At 46.2% G+C, this 11,006-nt stretch overlaps 1 long non-coding RNA gene across 5 annotated transcripts in view; it reads left to right on the top strand.

Moving 5' to 3' along the window:
• LOC102548374 (uncharacterized) overlaps nt 1–8,085 on the top strand; it is a 17,023-nt gene extending 8,938 nt beyond the window's left edge. Inside the window, exon 6 of one of the 5 annotated variants that reach the window (XR_015625711.1) lies at nt 6,969–8,085. This is a non-coding gene — a long non-coding RNA (uncharacterized LOC102548374). Of the gene's footprint in view, nt 1–3,074; nt 3,482–3,834; nt 4,654–6,968 lie in introns of those variants that run through there. The other 4 variants (XR_015625712.1, XR_015625716.1, XR_015625714.1 and 1 more) reach the window with 4 other exon arrangements.
• The last annotated feature ends 2,921 nt before the right edge of the window (nt 8,086–11,006 follow it).

An 11,006-nucleotide genomic window follows, 5' to 3' on the forward strand; every position in this document is an offset into this window, starting at 1 on the left:
TACAGACATATATGCAGGCAGAATATCCATGCACATAAAATTAAAAACATAGAGAAAAATCCATAATGAGTTTTGGGAAAGATACGACCTAAACGGCATGTGAGAATGCACCCTCCTGACTGTATAAGAGAGAGGAAGGGTCATGTGCTCAGGGTTCATAAAGATGGCGCTCTGTCTCAGTCCACGAACCTGCCATTCTAGGCCAACGCCTGGCTTTGCAGGCTTATAAAACAAATCATCTCAATTTCACATCTCTGCCTCTCCACTGCATTTATAAAGTGAGAACTGATTCTCACAGTGGATAAGGATGTTCGTGAATAATTGATGACCAAGACAGGACAGGGTATAATGGTGACGATATTTCAACCTGTCATTCAGAATAGCGTACAACTTAAAATCTGTGATTTTTCTCCCCTGGAATTTTCCACTTAATATGTTCAGTGGACAGTAGAATATAAGCACACGAAACCAACAATCAGGGATAGTGCTGTATTCATTTTTTTTAAATCTTACTTATTTTTACTGTATTTGTATGGGTGTTTTGCTTGCATGGCTGTACGCCACATGCATGCAGTGCCCAGGGGGCCAGCTGGTTGGGAACTATCATGTGAATGCTGGGAACTAAACTCCAGCCCCCGGGAAGAGCAGCCAAGGCTCTTAACTGTTGAGCCATGTCTCCAGCCCCTGTGGTCATTGCTTCTGTCTGTGTTTCAATTTTCCACTAGAAAAACTTCAAAGACGTAACTTAGCTTTTTCTCCATCTGTTCAATAGAGCGCAGTGTGCCAACAGCCATGCTTCCGCCCTCCCTCTCTCAGAGAGAATTTACAGATCTGGTCTTGGCTGTGTACAATCGTAGCTCTTTTTCTTGACTTAATCCTAAATACTTCAGTCACTTGGGGGAACCTCTGGTCTCCTTTCCTTGAGCCATGTTGGTTCTTGGGAGGATAACCAGGTGCCTCCCTAATCCATCAGAGAAAGCCTGCAGATGGGTGTGCTGCCCACTCCGGCTTGGTCTTGATTTAGGGCTGGGATACAACAAGCTGCTGTCACTCAACACGTTCATGCCTGGGAATGAGACGAGGCCGTATCTTCCAAGTTTGTGCCAATGACGTATGTACTGGCTCCCTTCTCCTTGTTCCAGCATCCAACCAGCCCACTCTCGCCTGAGGGCCCCTCCCTCTTTTTTTCTCTCTCTCTCTCCCTCCCCCGCTCTCCAGATATCACGCAATTCAGTGCTTTAAAGTGTACAGCCCCGTGTTTTGTTTTGTTTTTCATACAATCGAAGGGTTGTGCAACCACCACCACTATCCAATTTCAAAACACTTTCATTACCCAAAAAGAAACTCTATACCTTTGTTTTTTTGAAAAGAGTCTTACTAAGCTGCCCTGACTGGCCTCAACTGATCCTCCTACCTCAGTCACCAGAGCGTTGCCTTCTCTGAGCATTTAATATTAATGGCATCATAATGGCTTTTAAAGTCTGGCTTCTTGTTTGGTTGTTTGGTTGGATGTTTGGTTGAATGGTTGATTTTTTTGAGATAGGGTCGCTTGTAATCCAGACTGGCCTCAAAATCCTTATAGAGCCAAGAATAACCCCCAATTTTTTTTTTTGCCTCCATCTCCAAGTGTGGAATTAAAGATATGTGTCACCATGTTTAGCTTGCCTGTGTATCTGTGTAGGTATTTGTTTGTGTGTGGTGTTTGTATGTGGTATATGGTGCATATGTGTGTATGTGTGTGTGTGGTCTGTGGTGTGTGTGTGTGTGTGTGTATTTGTTTGTTTGTGTGTGGTGTATATGTGTCTATTTCTGTGTGTGTATATGTGTAAGTGAATGTGTATGATGTGTATATGTGTGTGTGTTTATGAGGAAGTTTGTCTGTGGTTGTTGTGTGTGTATTTGTGTGAGTGTGAGTATGTTTGTGTGTGTGTGTGAGTGTGAATGTGTGGGTTGTGGGTATGGGTGTGTATATGTGTCTATGTTTATGAGGAAGTATCTATGTGGTGTTGTGTGCGTATTTGTGTGAGTGTGAGTGTGAGTGTGAATGTGTGTGTGTGTGTGTGTGTGTCTGTGTATGTTTGTGTGTGTATGGTACAGGAGGATGGATCCCAGGGCCTTGCACAATCGAGGTAAGTGCTCTAAGATCAAGGTACATCCCAGCCCTCGCTTTTTAATTGTTATTTTCTTATCAGTTGCCAAGAGCTTCACAATTAGCATCTTAATTGATAACAACTTACTTCAGATCATTGTTTGAACTAACTGCACTGAATAAAACACAAAAACTCTACTCATAGGTAGCTCAGTCGCCCCCTCTTCTAAAGTGATTACAGCCCTAATCCGATGGGCAGTGTATTACCATCCACATAGTCTGATAATGGCTGCTTATGCAATTGCCTCTTAAATCAAACACGCAGTAGACACTTTGACCTCCGCTAAGTAGAACACCATGATTGTGCAAAGATATGATAATGTAGATAGAATCAAAGCTGCCAGGCATTGGGCCTCATTCCTGTAGTCCCAGCAGCACTCAGGGCAGGACAAACAGAAATTAAGATCGTCTTGGGCTACAGACCAGTCTGAGTCTAGCCTGGGGTACATGAGAGCTCATTCCTGAGTTAACAACAGAGCCAAAGAGATGGCTCAGCAGGTAAAGGCATTACTACAAAAGCTTGGGGACCTGAGTTCAGTCCCCAGAACCCACATAAAGGCAGAATGGAGAACCAGTTCTACAAAGCTGTCCTCTGACTTCCACATATGGTTCATGTGAGTCTCCCCACAATAATAATAATAATGATAATGATAGTGATAGTGATAATGGTAATGATAATGATAATGATAATAACAACAATAATAATAAGTAACAGTATTATTATGATAATTGTTATTTTGAGGCAGGATTTCTATGTGGCCCTGACTGTCCTGGTACTCACTCTGTAGACAAGGCTGGCCTCCCAAGTGCTGGATCAAAGGCATGTGCCATCACCACTTGGCTATAATTAACATTTTTAAATAGCAAAGACAAAAAAGAATGAACTTTTTTTTTAAAATAGCATCTCACGATGTCCATCTGACAGGGTCTGGAACTCACTACAAGACCAAGATTGCCTGAAACTCACTATGCAGACCAGGCTGGACTGGAACTGGAGTTCACAAAGATCAGCTTACCTCCGCCTCCCAGGTTCTAGGATTAAAAATGTGTGTGTGTGTGTGTGTGTGTGTGTGTGTGTGTGTGTGTGTGTGTGTGATGTATGCGGGTGCCTATGGGGGGCCAGAAGAGTGCAAAGTCGACGTTGGGTCCCTTGGAACTACCGGTAGTTGTTAAAACATCAGATGTGGGTGCTGAGAAATAAACTCGGGTCCTCTGGTAGAGCAGTCAATGCTCTCAGCCACCAGTTAACTCTCCAGCCTTCTGTCCAACAGGCACTGTGTACTTTACTGTGAAGTTCATAAGTCAACATAAAAGACAACTCTCTATTTCTTCATGTGGATTGGAATTATTTCCTCAAATTCTCCTACTTCAGCCTGAAAGATTCCTTTTAACGTTTACTTTATAAGTAAAGAGTCCCGCTACTGGCTTGCTCTTCATGGCTCCCTCAGTCTGCTTTCTTATAGAACCCAGGACCACCAGTCTAGAGTAGCCTCATCCACCGTGGGCTGGGTCCTCCCTCACGAATCTCTAATTAAGAACTTGCCCCCACAGGCTTGCCTACAGCCCGATCTATGGAGGCTTTTTCTCAATAGAGGCTCTCTGCTCTCAGATAATTCTGTGTCAAGTCGACATAAAAGCCAGCTATCACAAATACTAACAAGAAACGATTTCCTTTTCTTTTCTAGAATTATTTATTTTATGTATGAGTACACTGTCACTGCCTTCAGACGCACCAGAAGAGGGCCTCAGATCCCATCACAGATGGTTGTGAGCCACCATGTGGTTGCCGGGAATTGAACTCAGGACCTCTGGAAGAGCAGCCAGTGCTCTTGACCTCTGAGCCATCTCTCCAGCCCCTTTCTTTTCTTTTCAAGACAGACTTTCTCTGTGTAACAGCCTTGGCTGCCTGGAACTCTCTTGTAGACCAGGCTGGCCTCACACAGATCCTCATGCCTCTGCCTCCCAGGTGTTGGGATCAAAGGCGTGCCCACCGAGGGCAGCTTGAAACTCTTCATTTTCATTATACTAAAAGTATGCACAACTTTTTTCATTTTTGAAAGTTAATTTTTGCTGCATATGGAATTCTTGACTGCCTGTTATTTTTTTCCCCCTCCATATTTTAAGAAGGTTACCTCATGCCACTTTGCTGTCTGATCGGAAACCAATTGCTTACCTCATTGATGAAGGAGTTACTTCTACCTCGCTCCCTTAAGTTTCTCTGGGTTTGGTCTTCATTGGGGTGAGAAGACGCATTTGCTGGCTATTGCCTTTGTTGCAACAGTCCTTGAATTTATCCTATTTGGAGTTGAGCTTCTTGGATATGCTGTTAGTGTATTCTAACAAACTCGAGGGTTTCTCTCCATTGCCACTCCCAATAACTTCCCTGCTACTGTCTTCTATTTGGGGACCCTTACTCTGCTCATGTTGTGTTTAAAGGTGCATCGTGGTTTTGGAGACTCTGTTCATCAAACCTTTGTCTGCTTGCTTGTAAAGTCTGTTTCTCCAAACAAGGTTTCTCTGTGTAACAGCCCTGGCTCTCCTGAAACGGGAGTTGTGGACCCAGCTGGCCTTGAACTCACAGAGCCTCTGCCTCTGCCTCCTGAGTGCTGGGATGAAAGGCATTTGCCACCATTCCCAGTGTAATTTTTCTGTTTCTTATACTGGATATTCCAGTGTCTTTCCTGCCAAGTCCACACTACGGGTTAACTCAAAAGGTGCAGCAGGGGTTTCCTCTAACCGAGGGCGCCAAATCAAGCTAGAAAGGAGCCAAGTGGGATTCGCTGGACAAACCCAAGCCTTTCTCAGAGGCACTTACACGGTTTGGTAACTTACCCTTGTACCAACAACACAAGGAGAAACATTTCCTATCAGGTGTGTCTCCAGCAAGGGATGGGACGGGGTAGCATTTATATGAAGGCTTCGGAACCTGACTAGGGACAGAGGTGGTCCTTTCAGTGTCCTTCCTGGCCAATGGCTTGAATAATTGTCAGTGCCTGGAAATGTTCAAGGTCCAGGCTTGGCCCCAAACCTGCTAAGAAAAGGCTACAGACACCCATTTGCAGACAGCTCAAGGCACGGTGATTTTTCAGTCAGGAAACAAGAGAGACGGAGGGTGTGGAACACGGACAAGGGAAAAGGCTTATTTCACTTACACCCACACCATAATCCATCATCAAAGGAAGTCAGGGCAGGAGCTTAAGCAGGCCAAGAATCTGGAGGCAGGAACTGACACAGAGGCCATAGAGGAATGCTGCTTGCTGACTTGCCCCTCATGACTTGCTCAGCCTGCTTTCTTATCTTTTGGGTTATGAGCTTTTAATGGCTGAGCCTGCTTTCTTGCAACATCAGGATCATCAGCTAATTGATGACACCACCTACAGTGAGCTGGGCCCTCCCACATCAATCATCAATGAAGACAATGCCCTACAGGCATTGCCTACAAGCCAATTCTATGGAGGCATTTTGCTCAGTTAGGACTTCTTCTTCCCATAGGACCCTAGATTATGTCAAGTTGACATAAAAACTAGCTAGCATTCTGGGTGATTGTGTAGTAAGATCTTGTTCCGAAAAAAAGAAAAAGGGAAAACTATGTGTTTTATTATTATTTTTTAATCTGTGTATGTTTGCAATGTGCACACATGTGTGTATGTGTGTTCCCATGTATGTGGGTGCATATGTGCATGTGGGGGTCATATGGTGGATATCTTCCTCACTCTCTACCATATACAGCTTATGTCTCTCACCATAACTCTCTGATATGGCTAGTCTATCTAGCCAGCTGGTTCTGGGGATCCCCATCTCTGCCTTCTATGTCGCTAGGATTGCAAATGAGCTGATGTACCTTCCTGGTGTTTATATGGGTTTTGGGGGGTCCCAACTAACGTTGTTTTGCTTATGCAGCAAGTTTTTTGCACAGTGAGCCATCTCCCTACCAACCCCCTTAGTTTATTTAACATAAGACAGCGATTTTAACAACGAGACCACAGTCACCCAGGGTTCCTTCGTCCCTGCCTGTCCTTGCTGCAGTTGAGCACAGCTCACCCAGCGAGTGCCCAGAAAAGAAGCAGAAACCCTTGGTGTCCTCCTCCCTGGGCCACAAGGTCAGGAGATACTCAGCCTGCTTCCTTGCTATCTTGCCAAGTGCTTTGCATAACATGGATCCCCCTCCCTTTCTAACCACTGAAGGCTGGTGCCTGGCTGTGAGTCCTGAGGTTACAGTCACGTGGGGTTGGTTACGGCAGCACCACTTCTGGCACCAATCTCCATCACATTGGGACAGACTTGGTTGTGCCACACTTGCCAAACACCCCTGTGCCATAGTTTCATTTCTGTTGCTATTATAGAACTCTTTCAAAACAAAACAAAACAAAATCCATCTTAGGGCCGGAGAGATGGCTCAGTGGTTAGGAGCACTGACTGCTCTTCCAAAGGTCCTGAGTTCAATTCCCAGCAACCACATGGTGACTCACAACCATCTGTAATGGCATCTGATGGCCTCTTCTGGTGTGCCTGAAGACAGCTACAATGTATTCATATTAAAAAACCCACTAAATAAATAAATAAATAAATAAATAAATAAATAAATAAAACAACAAAACCTTAGGGAGAATAGGTTTATTTTAGCTTACAGTTCAGGTTACAGCTCTTTACTGTGAAGCTCTCAAGATGTGGAGAGCCTGAAGCATGGAGTCCCAGTTTATTTATAATATAATCGAAAGCAGAGAGAGGTCAGTTCACGATCCCCTACCTAAGGAATAGCACCGCTCACAGTGGGCTGGGTCTTCCAACACCAATTACAAATCTAGACAATCTTCCACAGGCATGCTCACAGGCCAACCAAGATAGAGACCATCCCTTCATGAGATCCCCGAGGAGCTCTAAGTTGTGGCATGTCGACAGCACTAACCGTCATACCCAGAGACTGAAGAGTTACGCCTTCTTCTCGCTCTGTTGCCTGCAGGGATTGGCTGAGGCTCAGCTCTGCCATCTTTACTCCAGGACCTAGCCAGCCATCTAGAGCAGTGTGGCTCTTCCTGGCTGATGGTGGGGTAGGAGAGCTTAGCCCGGCTCTGAGTACCATTACCTCACTGGCTGTTACCAGCTACAGAGCCTAGTGGACCACAAGAGGACGGGGCAATGCTTCCCTCTGCCCCGTGCCTGGGAATACAGGGGTGTCGCTGCACAGGCCCAGTGACCACCCTACACCTCGTGCCACGGAAAGAGTTGTCTCAGCTAGGGCTTTATTGCTGTGAACAGACACCGTGACTGAGGCAACGCTTGGAAAGGACAAAGTTCATTGGGGTTGGCTTACGGTTTCAGAGGTTCAGTCCATTATCGTCATGGTGAGAAGCATGGCAGTGTGCAGGCAGACACGGTGCTGGAGGAGCCAGAGTTCTGTACCTCGATCCAAAGGCAGAGGAGGAGACTGTGTCCCACACTGGGCGTAGCTTGAGCATAGGAGACCTCAAAGTCCACCCCCACAGTGACGCACTTCCTCCAAGAAGACCATATCTTCTAATAGTGCCACTCCCCATGGGCCATGAATTCAAACACATGAGTCTATAGGAGCCATATCTATTCAAACCCCACTAAGAGTCTTGACCTCATGACGCGTACCCCAAGCAGGAAGAATGAGACACGGTGTGGAGGATGGTTCTGCTTTCGTAACATGGTTCCACGTCGATAAATTCCACTGTATTCTCTGCCGAGTGAAAAGTACTCTCCCCACCTCACAGGTTTGTTTGCTTGGGTGTCTTCACAGTCCTGGACATTCACCCTCCGAAAGCTGACGCGGGCACCATCCAATGGGTACCGTCAAGCTCTCTTGCACTGAAATGTTAGGGAATGTGGGCACTTCCCAGTACATGTCCTAGCAGAATTTCCATAAGGACATTTTATTTGTATATTCCCACAGATCAATAAAATAATTTTATTAAGACCATGTGGGAAAAACCTTCGGGTCTCTTCCAAACACAATGAATACACTGTTGCAATAGCTTTGCATAGCCAAAGGGTAAGAAAGAAGTGCATGGCTGGGCAGGACAGGGGCTGGGGCGGGAAGCTCAGAGGTAGCACACTTACAGTTTTACAATTCATGTGCAAGCATTTTTTTTTTTAATTTAGGCACAGGAATTCTCTCATCTGAGATATTCTCAACAGATGACATCAGAGGGCACAGGCTCTCAACCTGTGGTCCGTGACCTCTTTGGGGGTTGGACAACCCTTTCACAGAGGTCACCTAAGACCATCGGAAAACGCAGGTATTTGCGTCACAAGTCATAACAGTAGCAAAATCACAGTTACAAAGCAGTAATGAGATTCATTATGGTTGGGGGTCACCACGACATTAAAGGGTCACAGCGTTAGGAGGGTTGAGGGCTGACGGCATAGGGAGATGTCAGATCCTTAGGAGGTGGGGTCCTGACACTGAGGGTCATGTGGGAGAGGGACACGGAGGATCACGGCACCAACCATGCGGGCTGCCTTCTCTCCCTAATGTTTTCCTACATCCTGTCCAGTCTTGCTGTGACACGCAAATCAGGCCTGCAGGTTCACCGGCAGAGGCTATAGGGCACCCATTGATGCTGCCGGGGGCTTTGCTCATCCTCTCTGACCAGTTCATCACGCCCTCCCATGTCCAAAGGGAGTAGAATAAAACAAAATGCACAACCTTTTCCTTTATATATTATATAAAATAACCAGGATCTACCTTTTAAAAAAATACTCAAGGTGAGAAAGAGGCTCCAGGCTTAAGAGGACCTGGGCTTGATTCTTGGCCCCTATATGGAGGCTCACACCACCTGTAACTCCAGTTCTAGGGGACTCCTCCGACTTACACAAACACCAGAACATACAAGATGCACAGATATGGGCTGGAGAGATGGCTCAGCGGTTAAGAGCACTGCCTGCTCTTCCAGAGGTCCTGAGTTCAATTCCCAGCAACCACATGGTGGCTCACAACATTCTGTAATGAGATCTGATGCCCTCTTCCGGTGTGTCTGAGGACAGCGACAATGAACTGTACATTAAATAAATAAATAAATATTTTTTTAAAAAAAGATACACAGATATACATGCAGGCAAAACACACACACACACACACACACACACACACACACACACACACACACACACGAAAAACACAAATACATCTAAAAATATTTTTAAAAAGAGGGTCTGTGGTGGGGGAGGGGCATGGTGGCACAAGCCTTTAATCTCAGCACTCAAAAGGCAGAGGTAGGTGAGTTCAGGACCCCTCTGCTTTCCATAGTGAGATCCTGTCTTTAAATAAAAAGAAAAATCACCAATTAGAAGAACTCCTATTCGATGAGTTTCCTAAGCTTTCTGCTTGTGGCCACAGGTTTGGAGATTAGGAATTTATGATTGAGGAGATTAAGTTTCAGGATGCACGCATTGTCTGTTTGCTGTCCCCAGACAGCGACGTCTCTTCAGAGACCCTGGTCAGCTGTGTGTTCCAGTGTCAAGGGCACGGGTTGTCTGAGATGATGTCAGGCTGCCCAGGCCTTTGGTCCTGCGAGAACTGAGGTGGCTCCTCTCAGATCCAACACAATACCCTCTTTCTTCTGTTGCAACATGCACGAGCCATGAGGCGGTGATTTAATCGGAACAAGAGCCTTTGCTGCCATCTGCTGGAAGAGTCTCGTAACAGCTCCTGGGTGCTTTGTTAAAATACACACATGAGGGGCTGGGGATTTAGCTCCGTGGTAGAGCGCTTACCTAGGAAGAGCAAGGCCCTGGGTTCGGTCCCCAGCTCCGAAAAAAAGAACCAAAAAAAAAAAAAAAATACACACATGAGATTACGAAACAACTATCTAAGGGAGAAATCGTTGACACGGCAGTGCATCTTAGAGGCGGCTTCTGCGGCTCCAAGGCTCCGTGGCTTCATGGCTCTGTGTCTCTGTGGCTCGGTGGCCTAGTGGTCCTCCCTGGAACAGCTCTGAGCTGGCTTCTAAGACCACCAGGGAAGAAATTTGAAGAGTTTCTAGCATAGCTAGAATCTGCCCCTTGCAGCCCCTGTCTTCAAGGAGGGCCAGGCAAGGCCTCAACTGGTGAGATGTGAGGGTGAAGACAGGGGCCCAGCCAGTAGCCTGGCCATTCAATGTCCCCAGGGTCCAGCGTCTTCTGACCAAACCTGAAAGAGGAGCGCAGGGAGGGGAAGAAGAGCCTAGTGTTCTTAATGACCCCCATCCATTATTCTCTGACCTTGTGTGGTTAATAGTCCTTTAAGTGGTGGTCCCATCACCAGCCCTACAGCGAATGCCCCCTCTTGATGTGGGTCCACCCTCCTGGATATCCTACTGACTCTTGTCATTTTGGGGGGTTCAGACTTTTCCCCTGACAGGCTTTGGAATGTGTGAGAATCAAGGCTGGTGAATTCAGCAAGCAGGGTTCTGATGGGGGTAGGAACCATCCAATACGCTTGATGTGCCCAATCTGTTACTTTCTCATAGACAGAAATGTCCCTATCCCAGCATTTGGGTACCTAGAGGCCCAGTTAGCAAGGGGGTATGTAGGGTTATGAATCATCATGGTGATGAATGCCTGTAATCCCAGCATGTGGAGAGCTGAAGCAGGAGGATCACACACTAGGCCAGCTTGGGCTACAGAATGAGTTCAAGGCCAGCCTATATGTACTAAGACCTTCTCAGAGAGAAAGAAGAAAAAAAGACAGATAAAAGATTCACTCTCCCTCCTCCCCCTGTATGTCAGTTTACAGATTATGGTTGGCTTCCCAGAGCTCCTGAAGATAAACGATTGTCTTTGTAACTGGTGGATTTAAGAGGTTGGGCTGAGGAATGTCCCATCTTGCAGGTGCAGTTCCACAGGATAAAGCTAA

Source organism: Rattus norvegicus, chromosome 7 (assembly GCF_021556685.1).
Source record: "Rattus norvegicus strain SHRSP/BbbUtx chromosome 7, alternate assembly SHRSP_T2T, whole genome shotgun sequence".
NCBI lineage: Eukaryota > Metazoa > Chordata > Mammalia > Rodentia > Muridae > Rattus > Rattus norvegicus.